The sequence below is a fragment of the Oncorhynchus masou genome, unplaced genomic scaffold (genome assembly GCF_036934945.1).
Source record: "Oncorhynchus masou masou isolate Uvic2021 unplaced genomic scaffold, UVic_Omas_1.1 unplaced_scaffold_912, whole genome shotgun sequence".
Taxonomy (NCBI): Eukaryota; Metazoa; Chordata; class Actinopteri; order Salmoniformes; family Salmonidae; genus Oncorhynchus; species Oncorhynchus masou.
The window spans coordinates 82,049-107,339 of record NW_027015596.1 but is presented as its reverse complement, the minus strand read 5'-3'; the positions used below and the strand labels follow the sequence as shown (position 1 = coordinate 107,339).

The 25,291-nt window shown below is 45.8% G+C and overlaps 1 pseudogene; it reads right to left on the bottom strand.

The window, feature by feature from the left end:
• Window positions 1–582: 582 nt before the first annotated feature.
• On the bottom strand, window positions 583–24,962 carry LOC135538119 (toll-like receptor 13; annotated as a pseudogene).
• Window positions 24,963–25,291: the final 329 nt, after the last annotated feature.

Genomic DNA, 25,291 nt, shown 5'->3' with positions numbered 1-25,291 from the left:
AACAAATGGGTTGATTACTTATTGACTCAAGACATTTCACCTTTTTCATTTTCATGAATTTGTAAACATAATTCATAACATAACACTGTGACATTATGCCGTATTGTGTGTAGGCCAGTGACACAAAATCTCAGTTGAATCCATTTTAAATGCAGGCTGTAAAACAACAAAACGTGGAAAAAGGCAAGGGGTGTGAATTCCTATTGAAGGCACTGTAGTTAACCAGGCCGGGATTCAAATCAGATGCACTTTCAACAAGTACACAGCACTTAACATAGGCAATTTCTACCTGAACCTACATCCGCAGAGTTAACCATGAATGTGATCGCTGTGAACGTTTGGGATATTGCCCTTGTAAAAGGTGTATTGTTGGTTGTGCAATGCACTTGTTGGTAACATAAAAATCTCAGCCCTAGTTAGTTAGTAGGTTTGGTATTAGGTAAGTCATAGAGTATACTTCACATTAAATAAATGATGATAGTACTGAACAAAACATCAAAAGCAAAAATGTTTATGTATATAAATATTGAATACCCCTGTCATGGTAGACAGGTGGACATGTATTCCTATCTATGTGTTGTGTTACTGTGCAGGGAGTGGTTCAGTAGGGGCCAATTTGGTCCACAGGCAGTCCCAGAAGGCTGGCTGCAGAGCCGGGTCCTGGGGCCAGTCCAGGTAGGTTCTGGGGCCAGTCCAGGTAGGTCCTGGTCTTGACCAGCCTGGCCAGGTGGTGGTGGCCAGACAGCTGCCTAGGGGTGTATGTCCTCCAGGAAGACCAGGATAAGGATGTCCGTGTGCTCCACCAGCAGATGCCAGGTGTCCAGTCGCAGCTCCAAGGAGCACCAGCTACTGCGCAGGTAGTGACGACTCACCAGACCCTGAGCGTGACGGCTGCCTAGAGGCCGTCTGTGCTGTTATCCATGATTTCCTTCCCAGCTGGAAGTCCCTACTGTGCAGACAGAGACACAGGAAGGAGGCCCGGCAGCAGCTGCTCCATCACCCAGCGCCGTCTCTACCACTGTATGACACAAAGGCATCATAGTGGTCCCACAGCCTGGGTTGGGCCTCTGCACCACCTCTCTAGTCAACTACGGGCAATGTGGCAGAAGGCCAGCAGGTGGTCTCCAGCCAGCTGATGGGGCTCTGGGTTGGGCCTCTGCACCACCTCTTCTAGTCAATGTGGCAGAAGGCCAGCAGGTGGTCCCCAGCCAGCTGATGGGGCCACTGGGTTGGGCCTCTGCACCACCTCTTCCAACTACGGGCAATGTGGCAGAAGGCCAGCAGGTGGTCTCCAGCCAGCTGATGGGGCTCTGTGGGCCTCTGTACCACCTCTTCTAGTCAACTACGGGAATGTGGCAGAAGGCCAGCAGGTGGTCCCCAGCCAGCTGATGGGGCCATGGGCCTCTGCACCACCTCTTCTAGTCAACTACGGGCAATGTGGCAGAAGGCCAGCAGGTGGTCTCCAGCCAGCTGATGGGGCTCTGGGTTGGGCCTCTGTACCACCTCTTCTAGTCAACTACGGGCAATGTGGCAGAAGGCCAGCAGGTGGTCCCCAGCCAGCTGATGGGGCTCTGGGTTGGGCCTCTGCACCACCTCTTCTAGTCAACTACGGGCAATGTGGCAGAAGGCCAGCAGGTGGTCCCCAGCCAGCTGATGGGGCAGCACCACCAGTATGAAGAGGAGCAGGTCCCGGGAGGTGCAGATGAACAGGACAAAACGCACATCCAGGGAACAGTGGGCCTCCGAGTACCTGCGGAGGTTTTGGATATCATTTTCATTTTTGCATGTCATCTCCAGCTCTCCCTCAAGCCAAAATATGACCTGGACATGTTGCCGTCTCCTGGCCCAGTTGTCCAGACAGGCATTATCACAGCTGCAGTGCAGGTGAGGACCAAAGAACTCCATAAACCTCAGGAAGGTGAAGGGCTCTGGAAAGCTGTCCAACATACTGAACTCCTCTATAGCAGGACATTTAATCACACTGAGGGACTGCAGATCTCTGCTCAGCTCCTTCTACAGAGTGAGGATTCTACATTCCATAAGGTTCAGGCTCTCCAGTCTGGACAGATTGTGGAACATGATGCTGAACGATGAGGTCCACTTTCATCCGTGTCAGACACCTTAGCTGCCCAAAGCTGTTCAGGTCACTCATGTCCACAAACTCTGGTGAGAAAACCAACTGGAACTCAAACTCCTGCAGGGAGGTGAAGTACTTTGCAGCAAAGTGAGACCCACACAGGAGATATCTGTCATGGCCTTGAGGCAGACAACTGACTGGAAGAATGGTCTCCAGCAGTCTTGAAGATCACATTAGATGGAGTAGTGAGCTGAAGGACAAAGTCTTGTTTTGGGGTGATGTCCATGGTGATGTTGAGAGTAAGGGAAGACACAAAATATATGGGTCAGATTTCAACTTGTCTGTGACTCACTAGGAGGAGGAGGAAAGTCTAAATATATGTTATTTAGGGAGGTGAGGTGGATGAATGCAGATGTTTATAACTGGGTTATATTAAAGTGTTAGGGTTTCCAAGCTGTGTAGGGCAAAGAAACTGTTCTCTGTATTCTGAGAAATCCTGTTATCACCTATAGGTATAAGAACCTCAGTTTACCATGTCCCTTAAATAGATTTTATTGCATTTGAAATCCAGCCATGTCAGATGTATCAAACAGAACTGCTCTGGGGTGATGTTTGTGATGTGAAAGTAACACAAGGCAAGTCTCCTCAGCCATGTGACAGGACCCCCGGAGGGTCACAAAGGACATTGAGCTCATATTGATATTGAAATGAACAGAAACCTCCATGTCGTTTAGATTCTTCAAATAGTGGATCAAGCTGAAATCAACACTGTCCTCAACACCAGGAGAAAGGTGGATGTTGAGCACCTGAAATCCATGACAGTTTCTCACTGCCGACGCTGAATGGGTCACCGTTTCAAGCTTCCAGAAATCAAGTTCTGTCTTTTTGAGTCTCAACACTCTTTCACAAACAGACTCAAAATGAATGCTTTTGTTGTTGAATAGAAAAGGAAGGCAGTATACCGACACCAGACTGAAGAAGCTGTGTCTGTGGCTCATCAATGCTTTTGTTGTAGAAAAGGAAGGCAGTGAATAGAGAAGCTGTGTCTGTGGCTCATCAATGCTTTTGTTGTTGAATAGAAAGGAAGGCAGTATACCAGAAGGAGGGCAGTATACCTACACCAGACTGAAGAAGCTGTGTCTGTGGCTCATCAATGCTTTTGTTGTTGAATAGAAAAGGAGGGTGTCAGTATACTGACACCAGACTGAAGAAGCTGTGTCTGTGGCTCATCAATGCTTTTGGCAAACTAAGATTTGAGATGTTTTTAAAGCATCCAAATGCTCCATTGTCTAACCTCGTGCGTCAAGAAATGAAAAACTCACCTCTTGAAGACGATGGAAATAAGGAAGTTCAGAACAGCTCTGTTGGTGTCAGAGCTGTTCTGATGTCTCAAAATGACTCTGTTCTGATGTAAAGTGCAGGTTCGTCAATGACTGTGACATATTGACTATCCTACATATCAAGTCAGACAGTTCCTTTGTACAGCTGTAGACTGAGTGTTAGGTTGGTTAACAAATGTCCAATGAGATTGATATTCAGAATGCTCCTCTGTCCAATGGGATGAGGCGTTGTTGGGATTAGATGTCCAATGGAATAAAGAACCGCTGTTGTTCCACTGCTGTGTCTGTTAGCTATGTTGTATCTGTGTGCATCTCCTCTTCAATCTTCCTGGTCTGTTTTAACTGGAAGATACTCTGAGAGAGACTGCAGGTCACACACACACACACACACACACACACACACACACACACACACACACACACACACACTTTAACACCCATGTAGGGAGTGGCCAGCATCCCCTTAATAATCTAATCTAATATACTCTAATTGGGCCCCCTGTGGAGCTGTGTAACTGTGGATTAGACATGGCATGTGACACACACACACACACACACACTGCTGGCCTACCATTGGCTGATCTGACACACCACATACACACACAGGGTGATACTTGATCTAATCTGATGGGAGTCATGAGGTGGAACAACAGGTCATTATTAAAACCAACACAGCACTACTTACCTTCTGGAACCAACAGACTACAGATGTTTAGCAGGCTAGTGGTTTTAGCTTTAGCTAGAATCTCTCTTCCAATGTTTTTATTGTCATTTTTAAAGATCTACAGGTTTATTTTAAAAAGTTCATCTTATTTGTCCTTGTTCTCATTCCCCAGGAGAGAGGAAAAAATGATCAGACTGCCAGCTATAGCATGACAGTAAAGAGCAAAACTGTTATTGTGATGCTTTGAAACTAACCAACAAAAGCATTTGTTGAGGTTTCTTCTGTGTGTCCTTTTATACAGACAATGAGATGACTGATTTAAGGGAGCAGGACATCCAGTCTGCACACATTCACACACACCTCCTACAGATGTTGTCAACCACAACCAGTCAGTCCCACAGCCAGGTTATCAGACTAGTCTCAACATGGAAATGAAAGGCTGTGAGAGAAAGAGAGAAGGGAAGAAGAGGGGTGAAACACTCGGCCTTCAAGATGTCAGTGTCTGTGTAAATCATTCCATCCACTCTCCGCTGGTCCACAATTAAGGTGGCACGTGACATTCCTCTGAGTGTGTGTGTGGGCGTGTATGTGTGTGCCTGTGTGCGTTCTCAATTCTCTCTCTCTCGGGGCTGGGAGTGTGGGCTGGCTCAGGGATACATCAACAGAGAGGTGCTGAACACTGTCTCATCATTATTATTACTATTCATCTTCACAAGAGCCTTTCAGATGCTGCCAGACACACACACACACACACACACACACACACACACACACACACACACACACACACACACAACACACACACACACACAGCAGCATCAAAGTGCCTCTATTCTGGCTAGGGCCCAACACCAGATGTTGAGGGTTTGGTCATAAAATTAGAATTTCCCTTTAGGCTTTATATGGAGAATATAGGCTACATATTGTACAAGGGATGTATTATATATATAGGAAGCTGCATCCCAAATGGCACTCTATTCCTTATACAATGCATTACTTTTTACCAGAGGCCAAAGGGAACTTGACAAATGTAGTGCACTATGTAGGGAACAGGGTGCCTTTGGGACACAACCTATATATCTGTGTCTATGCAGCAGCTTTGTTCATGCAAAACAAGCAACCCACCAAACAACCAATCAATAAATCAATCAAAATGTCTGCCCTAATCTAGAATTTCTGTAGCTTCCCAGGGGTAGCTTAGTCACTCTGACAGTGCATTATCCCAAAGCTATTATTGCCTACAGTACTCCAAAGAGCAAAGTCTTTCTTTATAGCTTAGACAATAGTATTATTTAACCTCTGACCCCTTCTGACCTCAGACTGTTAGTTTCCCTAACAGGCTTTTAGAATGTTATCCTGGTTTCTTATACAACCTCCATTGCTTCCTTTCTGTAATGTAACTATGTTTGAGCTGTGTGTGTTGAGCTGTGTGTTGAGCTGTGTGTTTTGGCTGCGTGTGGTGTGTTTTGAGCTGTGTGTTGTGTTTTGAGCTGTGTGTTTTGAGCTGTGTGTTTTGTGTATGTGTAGCTGAGGTGGTGATAGTGAGCTAGGCTTTAGCTCAGTGGGCTAGCACAGTCATGAGTCATGCAGATGACCGGTAATACATGTCATTCACATTAGGTATAAAGATGTTGTGTGTTTGTGAGAGAAAGGTGACTGACCCCACAATGTAGAGAGTATTTCTTTAACAATGTCGGTGTAGGTGTTTTTCTGTGTGACCACGAGGGAGGAGTGTGTCAACGTGCGAGGGAGAGAGGGAGGTAGGGACGAGGTATATAACTTTCTGTGAGAATGAGGGAACACACACACACAGGTAATGAGGGTAACATTTGAAGCGCCTCAAAAGGCACAGCCTGTCTGACGGGATTCAGAAAAACTCACACACACACAAACCGAGGAACACAATGGAAAATTAGAGCTTCCGGAAAAGTCATTAGTGTGTGAAAATGTCAAGATGGACTTTAAGCTTCCCACAGCTCACTGGACACACACCTCTTAAACAGGCACCACTGACCTCACCTTACAGAGAGGGGGAGAGGAGAGAGAAAGAAAGAGAGAAACAAACCATCAGTTCATCAATCCGTCTTCTCCTCCGGTCTTTCTCTCACACCATCAGCTCATTGTTGAGACCTTGTTAATTGTGCCAGTCGGTTTCATAAAATAGCTACTGTTCGCCACACACACACACACACACACACACACACACACACACACACACACACACACACACACACACACACACACACACACACACACACACACACACACACACACACACACACACACACACACACACACACACACACACACACACACACACACACACACACACACACACACACACACAGAGAGAGAGGACACACACACACACACACACACAGAGAGAGAGGACACACAGAGACATAACCCAGTGGCTTGGTCATGAGTCAATGACAGTAATGTCTGTCTCTAAATGTCAGCTGTCTTTCTATTCAAATGCTGCTGTCTGCTAGAAAAACATAATGGTCTGTGTCTGTCTGTCTGTCTGTTTGTCTGTAAAACAAAGAGGAAAGACACAAAGACAGTTTGTTCTGATGGAGTCTGGCGGGCTGCATGTCTGTCCGACACAAGGACAGTTTGTTCTGATGGAGTCTGGCGGGCTGCATGTCTGTCTGTCACAAGGACAGTTTGTTCTGATGGAGTCTGGCGGGCTGCATGTCTGTCTGACACAAGGACAGTTTGTTTTGATGGAGTCTGGCGGGCTGCATGTCTGTCTGTCTGTCTGTCTGTCTGTCACAAGGACAGTTTGTTTTGATGGAGTCTGGCGGGCTGCATGTCTGTCTGTCTGTCTGTCTGTCACAAGGACAGTTTGTTCTGATGGAGTCTGGTGGGCTGCATGTCTGTCTGTCACAAGGACAGTTTGTTCTGATGGTGTCTGGTCGGGCTGCATGTCTGTCTGTCACAAGGACAGTTTGTTCTGATGGAGTCTGGCGGGCTGCATGTCTGTCTGTCACAGGGACAGTTTGTCTGATGGAGTCTGGCGGGCTGCATGTCTGTCTGTCACAGGGACAGTTTGTTCTGATGGAGTCTGGCGGGCTGCATGTCTGTCTGTCACAGGGACAGTTTGTTCTGATGGAGTCTGGCGGGCTGCATGTCTGGCTGTCACAGGGACAGTTTGTTCTGATGGAGTCTGGCGGGCTGCATGTCTGTCTGTCACAGGGACAGTTTGTTCTGATGGAGTCTGGCGGGCTGCATGTCTGTCTGTCACAAGGACAGTTTCTTCTGATGGAGTCTGGCGGGCTGCATGTCTGTTTGACACAAGGACAGTTTGTTCTGATGGAGTCTGGCGGGCTGCATGTCTGTCTGTCACAAGGACAGTTTGTTCTGATGGAGTCTGGCGGGCTGCATGTCTGTCTGTCACAGGGACAGTTTGTTCTGATGGAGTCTGGCGGGCTGCATGTCTGTGTCACAAGGACAGTTTGTTTTGATGGAGTCTGGCGGGCTGCATGTCTGTCTGTCTGTCTGTCTGTCTGTCTGTCACAAGGACAGTTTGTTTTGATGGAGTCTGGCGGGCTGCATGTCTGTCTGTCACAAGGACAGTTTGTTCTGATGGAGTCTGGTGGGCTGCATGTCTGTCTGTCACAGGGACAGTTTGTTCTGATGGAGTCTGGCGGGCTGCATGTCTGTCTGTCACAGGGACAGTTTGTTCTGATGGAGTCTGGCGGGCTGCATGTCTGTCTGTCACAAGGACAGTTTGTTCTGATGGAGTCTGGCGGGCTGCATGTCTGTCTGTCACAAGGACAGTTTGTTCTGATGGAGTCTGGCGGGCTGCATGTCTGTCTGTCACAGGGACAGTTTGTTCTGATGGAGTCTGGCGGGCTGCATGTCTGTCTGTCACAGGGACAGTTTGTTCTGATGGAGTCTGGCGGACTGCATGTCTGGCTGTCACAGGGACAGTTTGTTCTGATGGAGTCTGGCGGGCTGCATGTCTGTCTGTCACAGGGACAGTTTGTTCTGATGGAGTCTGGCGGGCTGCATGTCTGTCTGTCACAGGGACAGTTTGTTCTGATTCTGATGGAGTCTGGCGGGCTGCATGTCTGTCTGTCACAAGGACAGTTTCTTCTGATGGAGTCGGGCGGGCTGCATGTCTGTCTGACACAAGGACAGTTTGTTCTGATGGAGTCTGGCGGGCTGCATGTCTGTCTGTCACAAGGACAGTTTGTTCTGATGGAGTCTGGCGGGCTGCATGTCTGTCTGTCACAGGGACAGTTTGTTCTGATGGAGTCTGGCGGGCTGCATGTCTGTCTGTCACAAGGACAGTTTGTTCTGATGGAGTCTGGCGGGCTGCATGTCTGTCTGTCACAGGACAGTTTGTTCTGATGGAGTCTGGCGGGCTGCATGTCTGTCTGTCACAAGGACAGTTTGTTTTGATGGAGTCTGGCGGGCTGCATGTCTGTTTGTCACAAGGACAGTTTGTTCTGATGGAGTCTGGCGGGCTGCATGTCTGTCTGTCACAAGGACAGTTTGTTCTGATGGAGTCTGGCGGACTGCATGTCTGTCTGTCACAAGGACAGTTTGTTCTGATGGAGTCTGGCGGGCTGCATGTCGTCTGTCTGTCTGTCACTGGGACAGTTTTTTCTGATGGAGTCTGGCGGGCTGCATGTCTGTCTGTCACAAGGGACAGTTTGTTCTGATGGAGTCTGGCGGGCTGCATGTCTGTCTGTCACAGGGACAGTTTGTTCTGATGGAGTCTGGCGGGCTGCATGTCTGTCTGTCACAAGGACAGTTTGTTCTGATGGAGTCTGGCGGGCTGCATGTCTGTCTGTCACAAGGACAGTTTGTTCTGATGGAGTCTGGCGGGCTGCATGTCTGTCTGTCACAAGGACAGTTTGTTCTGATGGAGTCTGGCGGGCTGCATGTCTGTCTGTCACAAGGACAGTTTGTTCTGATGGAGTCTGGCGGGCTGCATGTCAGGCTGAAATGGTTTAATAACTTGTTGAATGTCATTTACATTATTTTAGATGGTGACTATCTTTTCCATTCATCTGGAGGAATGTTTTGATGGAAACTGGCAGACAGTTGTACAAGGTTGAAATGGTTTGCTGTTGCGCATGCGTACGTGTGTGTGTATACTCTTGTCTAAACCTAACATCTCCTATCAGCCCCATAGAGCCAAATGACTGACTCCAACTCCCACTTAGAGGAACATTAGGAGTTTACGTTAGGAACACTGGGAGCCAACTTTCAGTCACAACAAAGTCACGAGCTTGACATATTTAAAGCTTTTCCGATGTAATTACAGTCAGTTATAAAACCTAAAAACACAAACGCTAAAACCCCAGGTGAATTTAGTCTTTCTACCAATTTGTAGTTTTGACGTTGAAAGCAATAAGTTGAAGCCTATTATTCCATATAAAATATCAAAACTATTCCTGTCTGATGTCTTGAGAATTCCTCCGTTTTGCGAAGCTCAGCAGAGCTTTAGTTTCAGTGGTGCTCATCTCGTGAGAGCAGAGCAGCGATGCCTCATATGGTGAGTCTTCACTCATTCATTTCATTTTTTCTCATCCCTCCTCCTTCTCTTTCTTCCCTTTGTCTCAGGAGGACAAAAGGTTCTCCCGGAAGGCTTCAGTCAAGTGTCTGCTCATCTGATCTGAATATTTTCTATTTAAGACAAGTAAGGCCTCGCGCACACACACACACACACACACACACACACACACACACACACACACACACACACACACACACACACACACACACACACACACACACACACACACACACACACACACACACACACACACACACACACACACACACACACACAGTGTATTAATGGCTGGAATTCTTTCTTCCTCTCCAACTCAGCCACACACTTGCATAAAAGATGTCAGGCCTCGACACAGACACAGCCCCTTTACTATGTGCCACGGTGTCCACTCAGCACCACACGGTAAATCACAGGCCTATATAATAACAGGTTAGCCAGCACTCAAGTGTGTGTGTTTTCTTTCTAACAGGGCACTATAGTTCTACTCTTCACACACTACTACTAGAGGTTCACAGATCTCCTAGTACCAGTCTTTCCCAGCCTAAGACATACTCTTTCAACACTTCTGGTTTTTAGAGGCAGACCAAAGTCACACATTTAAAGGGATAGTTAATCCAAAGCACCCTTTAAGGTAATACATCATTTCATGTTTGGTTTATTCACCTGGCCAATGTCTCCGAAATACAACTTTTGTTCATATTCGTGGCAAAAACCCCAATGTAAGTCAATATCAACGATATTAGCATTTCTGCGTTTCATGTCTAATTCCACATATTTTAGATGAACTCTCCCTTTAAGGCAAGGTCAGGGTAAATACCAGCTCTTACATCTGGAATGCATGTGTTTGAGTGGATGCATGTGTTTGAGTGGATGCATGTGTTTGAGTGGATGCATGTGTTTGAGTGGATGCATGTGTTTGAGTGGATGCGTGTGTTTGAGTGGATGCGTGTGTTTGAGTGGATGCGTGTGTTTGAGTAGGTGCGTTTGAGTGGATGCGTGTGTTTGAGTAGATGCGTTTGAGTGGATGCGTGTGTTTGAGTAGATGTGTTTGAGTGGATGCGTTTGAGTGGATGCGTGTGTTTGAGTAGGATGCGTTTGAGTGGATGCGTGTGTTTGAGTGATGCGTTTGAGTGGATGCGTGTGTTTGAGTAGATGTGTTTGAGTGGATGCGTTTGAGTGGATGCATGCGTTTGAATGATGCATGTGTTTGAGTAGATGCGTTTGAGTGGATGTATGTGTTTGAGTGGATGTGTTTGAGTGGATGTGTTTGAGTGGATGCGTGTGTTTGAGTGGATGTGTTTTGAGTGGATGCGTGTGTTTGAGTGATGCGTGTGTTTGAGTGGATGCGTGTGTTTGAGTGGATGTGTTTTGAGTGGATGCGTGTGTTTGAGTGGATGCGTGTGTTTGAGTGGATGTGTTTGAGTGGATGCGTTTGAGTGGATGCGTGTGTTTGAGTGGATGCGTGTGTGAGTGGATGCGTGTTTGAGTGGATGCGTGTGTTTGAGTGGATGCGTGTGAGTGGATGCGTGTGTGTGAGTGGATGCGTGTGTTTGAGTGGATGCGTGTGTTTGAGTGGATGCGTGTGTTTGAGTGGATGCGTGTGTGAGTGGATGCGTGTGTTTGAGTGGATGCGTGTGTTTGAGTGGATGCGTGTGTTTGAGTGGATGCGTGTGTTTGAGTGGATGCGTGTGTTTGGATGCGTGTGTTTGAGTGGATGCGTGTGTGTGAGTGGATGCGTGTGTTGAGTGGATGTGTGATGCGTGTGTGTGAGTGGATGTGTGTGTTGAGTGGATGCGTGTGTTGGAGTGGATGCGTGTGTTGAGATGTGTGTTTGAGTGGATGCGTGTGTTGGAGTGGATGCGTGTGTTGGAGTGGATGCGTGTGTGGAGTGGATGCGTGTGTTTGAGTGGATGCGTGTGTTGGAGTGGATGCGTGTGTTGGAGTGGATGGATGTGTGTTGGAGTGGATGCGTGTGTTGGAGTGGATGCGTGAGTGGATGCGTGTGTTGGAGTGGATGCGTGTGTTGGAGTGGATGCGTGTGGATTGGAGTGGATGCGTGTGTTGGAGTGGATGCATGCGTGAGTGGATGGATGCGTGGAGTGGATGCGTGGAGTGGATTGCGTTTGAGTGGATGCGTGTGTTTGAGTGGATGCGTGTGTTTGAGTGGATGCATGCGTTTGAGTGGATGCGTTTGAGTGGATGCATGCATTTGAGTGGATTCGTTTGAGTGGATGCTTGCGTTTGAGTGGATGCGTGTGTTTGAGTGGATGCATGCGTGTGTGGAAATACTGCGATGACGAGCCAATGTTTTGGAGCGTATCGTTTCTGACAGGAAAGGCTTCAGACGTTTAAAACAGCGTTGTTGAAGAGAAGCCAATGTTCCTTTCATTTCTGTCAAAACCAGGACATAGGCCAGGAGCTGTAGGAGAGAGAGAGAGACAGACAGAGGGAGAAATGTACAGAGCTGAGCAGACTACACCACTTCTCCTAAGCTCAACTGGACTTTCTGGGGTAAATTCTGTATTTAAAAAAAAAACAGGTAAATAGCAGCACTGTCAAATGAAGCTCAGCCTAGATTAGGCTGGTATTACATCATGGCTGAAGCACACAGCAGGGTGGAAGACAAAGGTAATCAGAGGGCTGTGGGAGGAATAGGCACTGGAATAGACAGAGAGAAAGAAAAGGATGAGAGGGAGAGAGAGAAAGGTTCATGATATATGAAAAGAACTGGACGTTACAGGGCCTTTCTTTTGAAATGAAGCTAGCTTTCTGCCATTAGAGGAGAGGACAGAGAAGGACAGTGGTATAGACCGTAACAAGTGAAGAAAACAGAAGAAAAAGAAAGAGAGCAGAAAGACAGAGGAAGAGAGAGCAGAAAGACAGAGGAAGAGAGAGCTAGAGTGAGAGAGAAAAGACAGACAGAGACAGAGAGAAAGAGAGAGACACAGAGAAACCGACAGACAGAGAGATAATTTCCAGCTATGATCATCAGAATTCCTATAGCATGAGATCAGTCTTCCACTGACAAGTAATGACACTATGAAACCTACGTACACTGAGTGAACAAAACATTAAGAACACCTTCCAATATTGAGTTGCTCCCTTTTTGCCCTCAGAACAGCCTCAATTGTCAAAAGCGTTCCACAGGGATGCTGTCCCATGTTGGCTCAAATGCTTCCCACAGTTGTGTCAAGTTGGCCTGATGTCCTTTGGGTGGTGGACCATTCATGATACACACGGGAAACGGTTGAGCATGGAAAAACCCGGCAGCATTGCCGTCCTTGACACACTCAAACTTGTGCGCCTGGCACCTACTATCATACCCCATTCAAAGGCACTTAAATATTTTGTCTTACCCATTCACCCTCTGAATGGCACACATACACAATCCATCTCTCAATTATTTCAAGGCTTAAAAGTCCTCCTTCATCAACACTGAATTAAGTGGATTTAACAAGTGACATCAATAAGGGGTCATATCTTTCACCTGGATTAAACCTGGTGTATGTGTGTGTAACAGTTCCTTCCAAAATATATGCCTATATTAAGAATATTGTCATTCCTGACCATTGTACATCTGTTTGTGTCCCAAATGCCCCCAAATTCCATATATAGTGCAAACCTTATGGCAAAAAATCTATGGGCCCTGGTCAAAAGTAGTGCACTATATAAGGGATAGGGTGACATTTAAGACTCAACCTTTGTGTTGTACAGGTAACTTCTTATGCTGTTTCCTGACATAGTTGGGTTCTGTTGAAAGCTGCACCACATCTAGGTCAAGGACATTTTTTATACACACACGAACACACACACAGCAGTAGTTTGTCACACATGCACACACAGACAACACACGCACACACACACACACACACACACACACACACACACACACACACCTGGTGGTCTGCTTTGTGCTGAACAGGATTAAAGGCAGCATGGGGTCCAATTAGACTTCCAAAAACAACCACGGTGTAGGAGGAGCTACTGCTGTGTTTGTGTCTCAGTGTGTGTGTGTGTGTGTGTGTGTGTGTGTGTGTGTGTGTGTGCAGGTTATCAGACTAGGCAGCTTTACTGTTTCCTATATCACAGACTGAATCACAGACTAACAGCAGCTTTACTGTTTCCTATAGCAGGTTATCACAGACTAACAGCAGCTTTACTGTTTCCTATAGCAGGTTATCACAGACTAACAGCAGCTTTACTGTTTCCTATAGCAGGTTATCACAGACTAACAGCAGCTTTACTGTTTCCTATAGCAGGTTATCACAGACTAACAGCAGCTTTACTGTTTCCTATAGCAGGTTATCACAGACTAACAGCAGCTTTAGTGTTTCCTATAGCAGGTTATCACAGACTAACAGCAGCTTTAGTGTTTCCTATAGCAGGTTATCACAGACTAACAGCAGCTTTACTGTTTCCTATAGCAGGTTATCACAGACTAACAGCAGCTTTACTGTTTCCTATAGCAGGTTATCACAGACTAACAGCAGCTTTACTGTTTCCTATAGCAGGTTATCACAGACTAACAGCAGCTTTACTGTTTCCTATAGCAGGTTATCACAGACTAACAGCAGCTTTACTGTTTCCTATAGCAGGTTATCACAGACTAACAGCAGCTTTAGTGTTTCCTATAGCAGGTTATCACAGACTAACAGCAGCTTTAGTGTTTCCTATAGCAGGTTATCACAGACTAACAGCAGCTTTACTGTTTCCTATAGCAGGTTATCACAGACTAACAGCAGCTTTACTGTTTCCTATAGCAGGTTATCACAGACTAACAGCAGCTTTACTGTTTCCTATAGCAGGTTATCACAGACTAACAGCAGCTTTAGTGTTTCCTATAGCAGGTTATCACAGACTAACAGCAGCTTTACTGTTTCCTATAGCAGGTTATCACAGACTAACAGCAGCTTTAGTGTTTCCTATAGCAGGTTATCACAGACTAACAGCAGCTTTACTGTTTCCTATAGCAGGTTATCACAGACTAACAGCAGCTTTAGTGTTTCCTATAGCAGGTTATCACAGACTAACAGCAGCTTTACTGTTTCCTATAGCAGGTTATCACAGACTAACAGCAGCTTTACTGTTTCCTATAGCAGGTTATCACAGACTAACAGCAGCTTTAGTGTTTCCTATAGCATGTTATCACAGACTAACAGCAGCTTTACTGTTTCCTATAGCAGGTTATCACAGACTAACAGCAGCTTTACTGTTTCCTATAGCAGGTTATCACAGACCAGCAGCAACAGCAGGACTTTACTGTTTCCTGTAGCAGTTATCCAGACTAACAGCAGCTTTACTGTTTCCTATAGCAGAGACTAACAGCACTGAAGCAGGTTATCACAGACAGCAGCTTTACTGTTTCCTATAGCAGGTTATCACAGACTAACAGCAGCTTTAGTGTTTCCTGTAGCAGGTTATCACAGACTAACAGCAGCTTTACTGTTTCCTATAGGGTTATCACAGACTAACAGCAGCTTTAGTGTTTCCTATAGCAGGTTATCACAGACTAACAGCAGCTTTAGGTTTCCTGAGAGGGCAGTGCCGCCCAGAGTTATCACAGACTAACAGCAGCTTTACCCAACGGAGGACTTTAGAGTTTCCTATAGCAGGTTATCCCCAACGGAGGACTAACAGCAGCTTTACTGTTTCCTAGCCCCATCACAGACTAACAGGTTTCCTGTAGCAGGTTATCACAGACCAGCAGCCCCATAGGAGGTTATCACAGGGCAGTGCCGCCACAGACTAACAGCTTTAACGGTTTCTGGGAGGGCAGGTTATCACAGACTAACAGCAGCTTTACCTGTTTCATATAGCAGGTTATCACAGACTAACAGCAGCTTTAGTGTTTCCTATAGCAGGTTATCACAGACTAATGGCCATAGCAGTGTAGTCTGGAGTCCTGTACCCATTAACTGAACAGACTAACAACAGCTTTACAAAGGTTGTACCTGAATGTGAGCACATCACATGACTAACAGCAGCTTTACAGTTTCCTATAGTAGATTATCACAGACTAACAAGCTTTAGTGTTTCCTAAAGGCCTGGGAATCCTTTACACCTGAATACTGCTTTTGAACCATAGTCCATTTCATGCATAAATACCAACGAATAAAGCCTGAGAGACTAATTAAAGATTTGATTTCTAAACATGACATATAATTATGAACCGTAGTTCAGCCACAGACCCCAACATGAGTTGTGTTTATGAACCAGTTTACGCCTATAGCAGGTTATCACAGTTCACATCACAGCACAAATATGGAGGATTCAATCTTTCCTAGTGAACGTATAAGGTTTGCAAACGTGTCAAAGGCACCTCACTACGGCTTTAGTGTTTCTACACAGCTCCCAACGGAGGACTGAGAGGGCAGTGCCGCCCAGCCCAACGGAGGACTGAGAGGGCAGTGCCGCCCAGCCCCAGACGAGAGGACTGAGAGAGAGGGCAGTGCCGCCCAGCCCCAACGGAGGACTGAGAGGGCAGTGCCGCCCAGCCCCAACGGGAGAGGGCAGTGTTTGCATAGGACTGAGAGTCAGAAGGACTGAGAGGGCAGTCACTACGGTTTAAGGTTTGATACAGAGAGAGTGAGAGAAGCTTTTGAGGAGAGAGAGAGAGAGAGAGAGAGAGAGAACAGTAACAAGCCAGGGAAGATGTCCCATTGTCCTATTCATTGGCCTGGTACACACACCCGTACACACACTCGTAGACTACTCATCACACAGAGGACAGAGTGATGGGGAGATCAGCCAATAAAATAGATATAGAGAGAGAAATCAGATCAGAAAGACAGTGGTGACAACAAATCTAATCCTCTAGGGGTGAGGTGAGGTTCCACCAATCAAGGCCTTTCCATCCAATCAACATGCGGAGCTTAGATCCAGATACTCCCCCAACAAAGGAGCACAATATGGAACTAAATCCATCATGTTCCATTCAATCCAGCAGGAAATTGATTCCCCATAAAGAAGGTGACTGCTTACGTTACGTCAAACAGGAAGGTATCATTTTGTAATACAGATTTGCTTGAACTTGGGTTCACCGCGAATAACGCTGGATGGAATTATAGATACTTGGGAGGAGGAGGAGGAGGAGGAGGAGGAGGAGGAGGGGGAGGAGGAGGGGGAGGAGAGCAGAGGAGGATAAAGACATGACAGGAGACATGTGTTTGTGTAACTGACACCTTGGCTCTGGTTGAGAATGTCAATCTCCAGACAGATTGGACTTAAGTAACAGACATGAAAATGCTCTGTACAGTAGGATCGGGTTAGCTGTGTGTGTGTGTGTCTGTGTGTGTGTGTGTGTGTGTGTGTGTATGTGTGTGTGTGTTCTAGATAGATTTAACTGATAGTAACACAAACATAAAGCCACAAAGACAATGTACTGTAGAATCAGGAGCTGTGTGTATGTGTGTATGTGTGTGTGTTCTAGATAGATTTAACTGATAGTAACACAAACATAAAGCCACAAAGACAACGTACTGTAGGATCAGGTTAGTGATATTGTTAACAATACACAACTGTGTCACCGTGTCTCTCTCCTGGTTGACTAGTGGAAAACGGGGCTGTTAAGAAACAACACTGTCATGTTGAAATGATGCAGGGCAGCATCGAGGCAGACAGCAACACACACAGAACCTTTGACCCTAACCTGATGTGACTGACTTTCATTCCTGAGTTGTCTGCATGACTCCAGAACAAATTATACCTCTGAGCTAAATCTCATAGCTCTTCTGGGCCCGTGTTCTCAAACCCAGTTGAAGTGCTGATCTAGGGTCAGTTTACTGTAAATCATAATGATTAAGAAGGGGTATCTTATTCTGATTCAGCATTCCTACTCAGATGCTTTGTGAATATGCACTCAGGGGCCGTATGCGTCAAGCGTCTCTGAGTGGGAGTGCTGACTTAGGATCAGTTTGGCCTTTTAGATCACTATTATTAAGAATACATGGATGAAAACATACTCTGAGATGCTTTGTGAATACAGGCCCTGGTCTGAGGGATTGTCATTGCGTAAGCTTTAGTGCAGTGAACCACCTCTGCTACAGTGACTCAGATACAAATAAGAAAATAGGAGAGTCCCCAAAGCACACTGACCCCCATTTACTCTCTAGTAAAAACTCATGCCATTAAACTCAAACCCAAATATTACCATGCTCCACAAAGAGAGTTTTTGGCTGAGAGTGCAGGGCGAATAGTTAAGAGGGAGAAACGACACGCACGATACTCAGGGTGAATAGTTAGAGGGAGAAACGATACTCAGGGTGAATAGTTAGAGGGAGAAACGATACACACGATACTCAGGGTGAATAGTTAAGAGGGAGAAACGACACACACGATACTCAGGGTGAATAGTTAGAGGGAGAAACGATACTCAGGGTGAATAGTTAGAGGGAGAAACGATACACACGATACTCAGGGTGAATAGTTAGAGGGAGAAACGATACTCAGGGTGAATAGTTAGAGGGAGAAACGACACACACGATACTCAGGGTGAATAGTTAGAGGGAGAAACGACACACGATACTCAGGGTGAATAGTTAGAGGGAGAAACGATACTCAGGGTGAATAGTTAGAGGGAGAAACGAACACACGATACTCAGGGTGAATAGTTAGAGGGAGAAATGATACACACGATACTCAGGGTGAATAGTTAGAGGGAGAAACGACACACACGATACTCAGGGTGAATATTTAGAGGGAGAAACGATACACACGATACTCAGGGTGAATAGTTAGAGGGAGAAACGATACACAGGGTGAATAGTTAAGAGGGAGAAATGACACACACGATACTCAGGGTGAATATTTAGAGGGAGAAACGATACACACGATACTCAGGGTGAATATTTAAGAGGGAGAAACGACACACACGATACTCAGGGTGAATAGTTAGAGGGAGAAGCGATACACACGATACTCAGGGCGAATAGTTAGAGAGAGAAACGACACACGATACTCAGGGTGAATAGTTAGAGAGAGAAACGACACACACGATACTCAGGGTGAATATTTAGAGGGAGAAACGACACACACGATACTCAGGGTGAATAGTTAGAGAGAGAAACGTCATATTGGGTGAATACAAAATGAGATAAAGTACACGATACTCAGCAGTCATTGAAAATAAGAATTTGAATATTTAGAGAGTTATGTCATATTGGGCAGTACAAAATGTGATAAAACATTCCTCGCAGTCATTGAAAATAAGAATTTGTTCTTGCCTAGTTATTGCCTGACTTATCCAATAAAGAGGTAAAATGTTTTTAAATATCCAAGGTTGACACAAACTGGATCCAGAGATGGAGAAGAGAAAGACTGGTCACTTTCTCAACACCAAGCCAACAGAAAAACTGACTGGAAAGCATCTCTCATCTTTGTTCCATCTTTTAACCATGTGGACATGCTCACTCTGTTGCACTCTCTTCCCTGCTGAGCACCCACTACACACACCACTACACACACACACACACACACACACACACACACACACACACACACATTCACAGTAGTGCACTGGACCATATTCCACCTGGGAAGCTCCCCAAAACCAACACATTCACCACTAACTGACTGTGTGTGTGTGTGTGTGTGTGTGTGTGTGTGTGTGTGTGTGTGTGTGTGTGTATGCATCCATTCACTCCTCTCATCTCCTCTCCAGATGAGTCCAGACTCTAGCCAGCCTTTCACTGGCTCTTACACACACACACGTGTAGGCACACAATCTCGAAGTCACACACACACACATTATGCAACATAAACATTCATTACATGACAAAATAGCATGTAGGCACACAGCTGTCAGCTATCACACATTATTTAGCATGATTAAAGAAACACATGAACCATTACCTGTTGGTGGATCAGTGTGCATACACATACTATTCTACTATGACACACAACACTAGCAGAGGAAATGTTGACAACACCTGTCAGCACACAGGAATCTGCTACCCTCAGCACACACACACACAACAGGACACAATACACACATGTACAAATTAGAAGCAACATAGTCACATCTCAGGACTGTTGGTGGGGTACATTCCCCATGGTAACAGTACACATGGACTATTCCACCTGGGAAGCTGTATGGTAACACACATTCATATAACTGTGTGCTGTCAAGCCCCATGGTAAGTGTACAGCATGGACTTGTGGGTTGTAGTAAGTAACAGTACAGCATCAGGACTACTGTGGGCTGTAGTGTGCTAAGTGTACACAGGACTACTGTGGGTTGTAGACTGCCCCATGGTGTACACACACAAATGTGGTGTGTGTGTGTGTGTGTGAAGCCCCATGGTAACAGTACAGCATCAGGACTGTGGTGGTGTGTGAATGCATCCATTCACTCAGCATCATCTCCTCTCCAGATGAGTCCAGACAGCAGCCTTTCCTATTTCACCTGGGTTGTACCATGGAATCTACAGCCCTAATGTACCTCAACAGGAAAACAGCATCAGGACTTATGCAACATAAACATTCATTAATATGACAGCATAGGATGCTGTGGGCTGTAAAGCTGTGGTAACAGTACAGCATCAGGACTTACTGATTAAAGATATGTCAATGCCCATGGTAACATAGTCCATCATCAGGACTACTGTGGGTGTAGAAGCCCCATGGTAAGCTCCTACACATCAGGACTACTGTGTTGTAGACAGCACACATGGTATCTGTACAGTCATCAGGACTACTGTTGACTTGACCATGGTAACAGTACAGCATCAGGACTACTGTGGGTTAGAAGCCCACACAAGTGTACAGTACAGGACATGTGGGTTGTAGACCCCCCATGGTAACAGTACAGCATCAGGACTACTGTGGGTTGTAGAAGCCCCATGGTAACAGTACAGCATCAGGACTACTGTGGGTTGTAGAAGCCCCATGGTAACAGTACAGCATCAGGACTACTGTGGGTTGTAGAAGCCCCATGGTAACAGTACAGCATCAGGACTACTGTGGGTTGTAGAAGCCCCATGGTAACAGTACAGCATCAGGACTACTGTGGGTTGTAGAATCCCCATGGTAACAGTACAGCATCAGGACTACTGTGGGTTGTAAAAGCCCCATGGTAACAGTACAGCATCAGGACTACTGTGGGTTGTAGAATCCCCATGGTAACAGTACAGCATCAGGACTACTGTGGGTTGTAGAAGCCCCATGGTAACAGTACAGCATCAGGACTACTGTGGGTTGTAGAAGCCCCATGGTAACAGTACAGCATCAGGACTACTGTGGGTTGTAGAAGCCCCATGGTAACAGTACAGCATCAGGACTACTGTGGGTTGTAGAAGCCCCATGGTAACAGTACAGCATCAGGACTACTGTGGGTTGTAGAAGCCCCATGGTAACAGTACAGCATCAGGACTACTGTGGGTTGTAAAAGCCCCATGGTAACAGTATAGCATCAGGACTACTGTGGGTTGTAGAATCCCCATGGTAACAGCACAGCATCAGGACTACTGTGTAACTTACCAGCATAACAACCACCGCTACCAGGCATAAAAAGCCTGGACACACAAACACAATAAACTGCCTGCACCTAGCCAAGGGTAGAACACACACACCAAGGACACCTTGTAAGCTACCCTCCTGGCTCTGATTTGAATGAAAGGTAAATGTGAATCAACATTATGTTCAGGTGGCAGAAGTCTGTTCTTACTGCTAACCTTCCAGCCTTGTAGCCTTTTCATCCCCATAGCTGCTTTAGTCACTAAAGAAATTGGTGCCTAATTCATGTCACCTATTCTGGGTCTACAGCCCAACTGGCACCCTATTCCCTATATAGTGCACAACTTTTGACCAGGACCCATAGGGTGCCATTTGGGACGCAATCCATGTCTGCGTATCCCATCGGAACACACAGATGGCATTACAGATTCTCACCCCCAAAAACATAAAGAAACATTTACATTTACATTTAAGTCATTTGGCAGACGCTCTTATCCAGAGCGACTTACAAATTGGTGAATTCACCTTATGACATCCAGTGGAACAGCCACTTTACAATAGTGCATCTAAATCATTTAAGGGGGGGGGTGAGAAGGATTACTTTATACTATCCTAGGTATTCCTTAAAGAGGTGGGGTTTCAGGTGTCTCCGGAAGGTGGTGATTGACTCCGCTGTCCTGGCGTCGTGAGGGAGTTTGTTCCACCATTGGGGGCCAGAGAAAAGAAAGAAATGAATCTGAAATGAATCTGAAATGCCAAGCTGTGTATAATAGGTTACTCTCCCCTCAGCTGTAGCTTCTCATCTTAACCAGGAGACAAGGGCTGCGTCTTGAATGGCACCCTATTCCCTATACTGTATAGTCCACTACATTTGACTGGAGCCCTATGAGCCCTTGTCAAAAGTAGTGCACATTGTAAGAACTAGGGTGGCATTTGGGATGCAAACAAGGTGACAGTAAAAATAGTGTAAATCCCCGAAATAAAAGAAAAGCAGCTTTAATGAGAGAGGGAGATGGAGTGAGGAGAGGGAGAGAGAGAGAGGGGAAGAGAGAGGGGGAGAGATGGAGTGAGGAGAGAGAGAGAGAGAGAGGGAGAGAGAGGGAGAGAGGGAGCGAGAGAGAGATGGAACGAGAGAGAGGGGAAGAGAGAGAGAGGGAGAGATGGATTGAGAAAGAAAGAGAGGGGAGAGATGGAGAGAAAGGGGGAGATAGAGCGAGAGAGATAGGGGGTAGCACAGATATAGAGGGGGGATGAAAGAGAAAGGGGGGGTTGAGTCAGTGTGTGTAGGCGTGTGTGTACGTGTGTGTGTGCGTGTGTGTCCATGTGTCTCTCTGTAAATAGGCTCAGGCTATCATACTTGAGTAAAAGTAAAGATACCTTAATAGAAAATGACTCAAGTAAAAGTGAAAGTCATCCAGTAAAATACTACTTTAGTAAAAGTCTAAAAGTATTTGGTTGCAAATATACTTGGGTATATAAATTAAATAGAATTGCTACAATAAAGTAAAAGTATAAATCATTTCAAATTCTTTACATAAAGTAAATCAGATGGTACCATTTTCTTGTTTTTTTGCCAGAGGAAGACTTCAACACTCAGACATCATTTACAGATAGCCAGGGGAACACTCCAACACTCAGACATCATTTACAGATAGCCAGGGGAACACTCCAACACTCAGACATCATTTACAGATAGCCAGGGGAACACTCCAACACTCAGACATCATTTACAGATAGCCAGGGGAACACTCCAACACTCAGACATCATTTACAGATAGCCAGGGGAACACTCCAACACTCAGACATCATTTACAGATAGCCAGGGGAACACTCCAACACTCAGACATCATTTACAGATAGCCAGGGGAACACTCAACACTCAGACATCATTTACAGATAGCCAGGGGAACACTCCAACACTCAGACATCATTTACAGATAGCCAGGGTACACTCCAACACTCAGACATCATTTACAGATAGCCAGGGGAACACTCCAACACTCAGACGTCATTTACAGATAGCCAGGGGAACACTCCAACACTCAGACATCATTTACAGATAGCCAGGGGAACACTCCAACACTCAGACATCATTTACAGATAGCCAGGGGAAGACTCCAACACTCAGACATCATTTACAGATAGCCAGGGAAGACTCCAACACTCAGACATCATTTACAGATAGCCAGGGGAACACTCCAACACTCAGACATCATTTACAGATAGCCAGGGGAACACTCCAACACTCAGACATCATTTACAGATAGCCAGGGGAACACTCAGACATCATTTACAGATAGCCAGGGGAACACTCAGACATCATTTACAGATAGCCAGGGGAACACTCAGACATCATTTACAGATAGCCAGGGGAACACTCAGACATCATTTACAGATAGCCAGGGGAAGACTCCAACACTCAGACATCATTTACAGATAGCCAGGGGAACACTCCAACACTCAGACATCATTTACAGATAGCCAGGGGAAGACTCCAACACTCAGACATCATTTACAGATAGCCAGGGGAAGACTCCAACACTCAGACATCATTTACAGATAGCTAGGGGAACACTCAGACATCATTTACAGATAGCCAGGGGAACACTCCAACACTCAGACATCATTTACAGATAGCTAGGGGAACACTCAGACATCATTTACAGATAGCTAGGGGAACATTCCAACACTCAGACATCATTTACAGATAGCCAGGGGAACACTCCAACACTCAGACATCATTTACAGATAGCTAGGGGAACACTCCAACACTCAGACATCATTTACAGATAGCCAGGGGAACACTCCAACACTCAGACATCATTTACAGATAGCCAGGGGAACACTCCAACACTCAGACATCATTTACAGATAGCTAGGGGAACACTCCAACACTCAGACATCATTTACAGATAGCCAGGGGAACACTCCAACACTCAGACATCATTTACAGATAGCCAGGGGAACACTCCAACACTCAGACATCATTTACAGATAGCCAGGGGAAGACTCCAACACTCAGACATCATTTACAGATAGCCAGGGGAACACTCCAACAATCAGACATCATTTACATATAGCTAGGGGAACAGATCAGAGGCAGTAGAGATGATAAGGGATGAGCAGATAAGTCTGTGAATTGGACCATTTTCCTGTTCTGCTAAAGAATTTAAAATGTACTTTGGATGTCAGGTGTCAAAAGTCATGTATGGAGGAAAAAAGTACATGATTTTCAGAATGTAGTGAAGATAAAAGTAAAACACTCAAAAATATTTAAATAGTAAAGTACAGATACCCCAAAACTATTTAAGTAGTACACTCAAGTATTTTTACTTATGTTGGACACGTGAGGCTCTCTGACACGCTGCTCTCTGACACGCTGCTCTCAGACACGCTGCATCATTTACACGCTAGCTCTCTGACACGCTGCTCTCTGACACGCTGCTCTCTGACACGCTGCTCTCTGACACGCTGCTCTCTGACAAGCCCTATAGGCTTTGGTCAAAAGACAGCCTATAGAGAGAATAAGGTGCCTACAGCCCAGAATACGATTTATGATACTACAACAACAAAACAGACTACAAAGTCCTTTCATACAGCTGTGGGCTGGAGGGTTAAAATAACTTTGTTGTCAGAAATCAAAAGTACATGTATGGAGGAAAAAAAGTGATAGTTTCACTAGAAGGTTTGTAAAAGTAAAGTTTCAAAAATATATTACACACAGAAGCCCAAAAAGTAAGACACTTTCAAAGATGAGTTACACACCATCAACTGAACAACTGCTTACTCTCTCACACACACACACACACACACTCACTGACACGCTGCTCTCTGACACGTCTTGATCAACGCTGCCAGTGGTCTCTGACACGTGCTCTCTGACACCAGCCTCCACATGGTCAACATCAGCCAGTCCTCTCTACCCAGCCTCTACATGGTCTGGCATCATCCTAGCCTCTACCCAAGGTGCCTACAGCCCAGACATCATATGTCCTCACAACAACAAAACAGACTACAAAGTCCCTCTCATACAGCTGTGGGCTGGAGGGTTTAGTCCTGTTTCCAGAAATCAACATGGTGATTGACATCAGCCAAGGTTTGTCTGTTTCTCATTCCCAAGCCCTACATGACACTGATGAGACATCAGCTGAACAACTGCCTCTCTCACACACACACACTACATGGTCTTGACAACCTGCCAGTGGTCTACAGTGTTCTCTACCCAG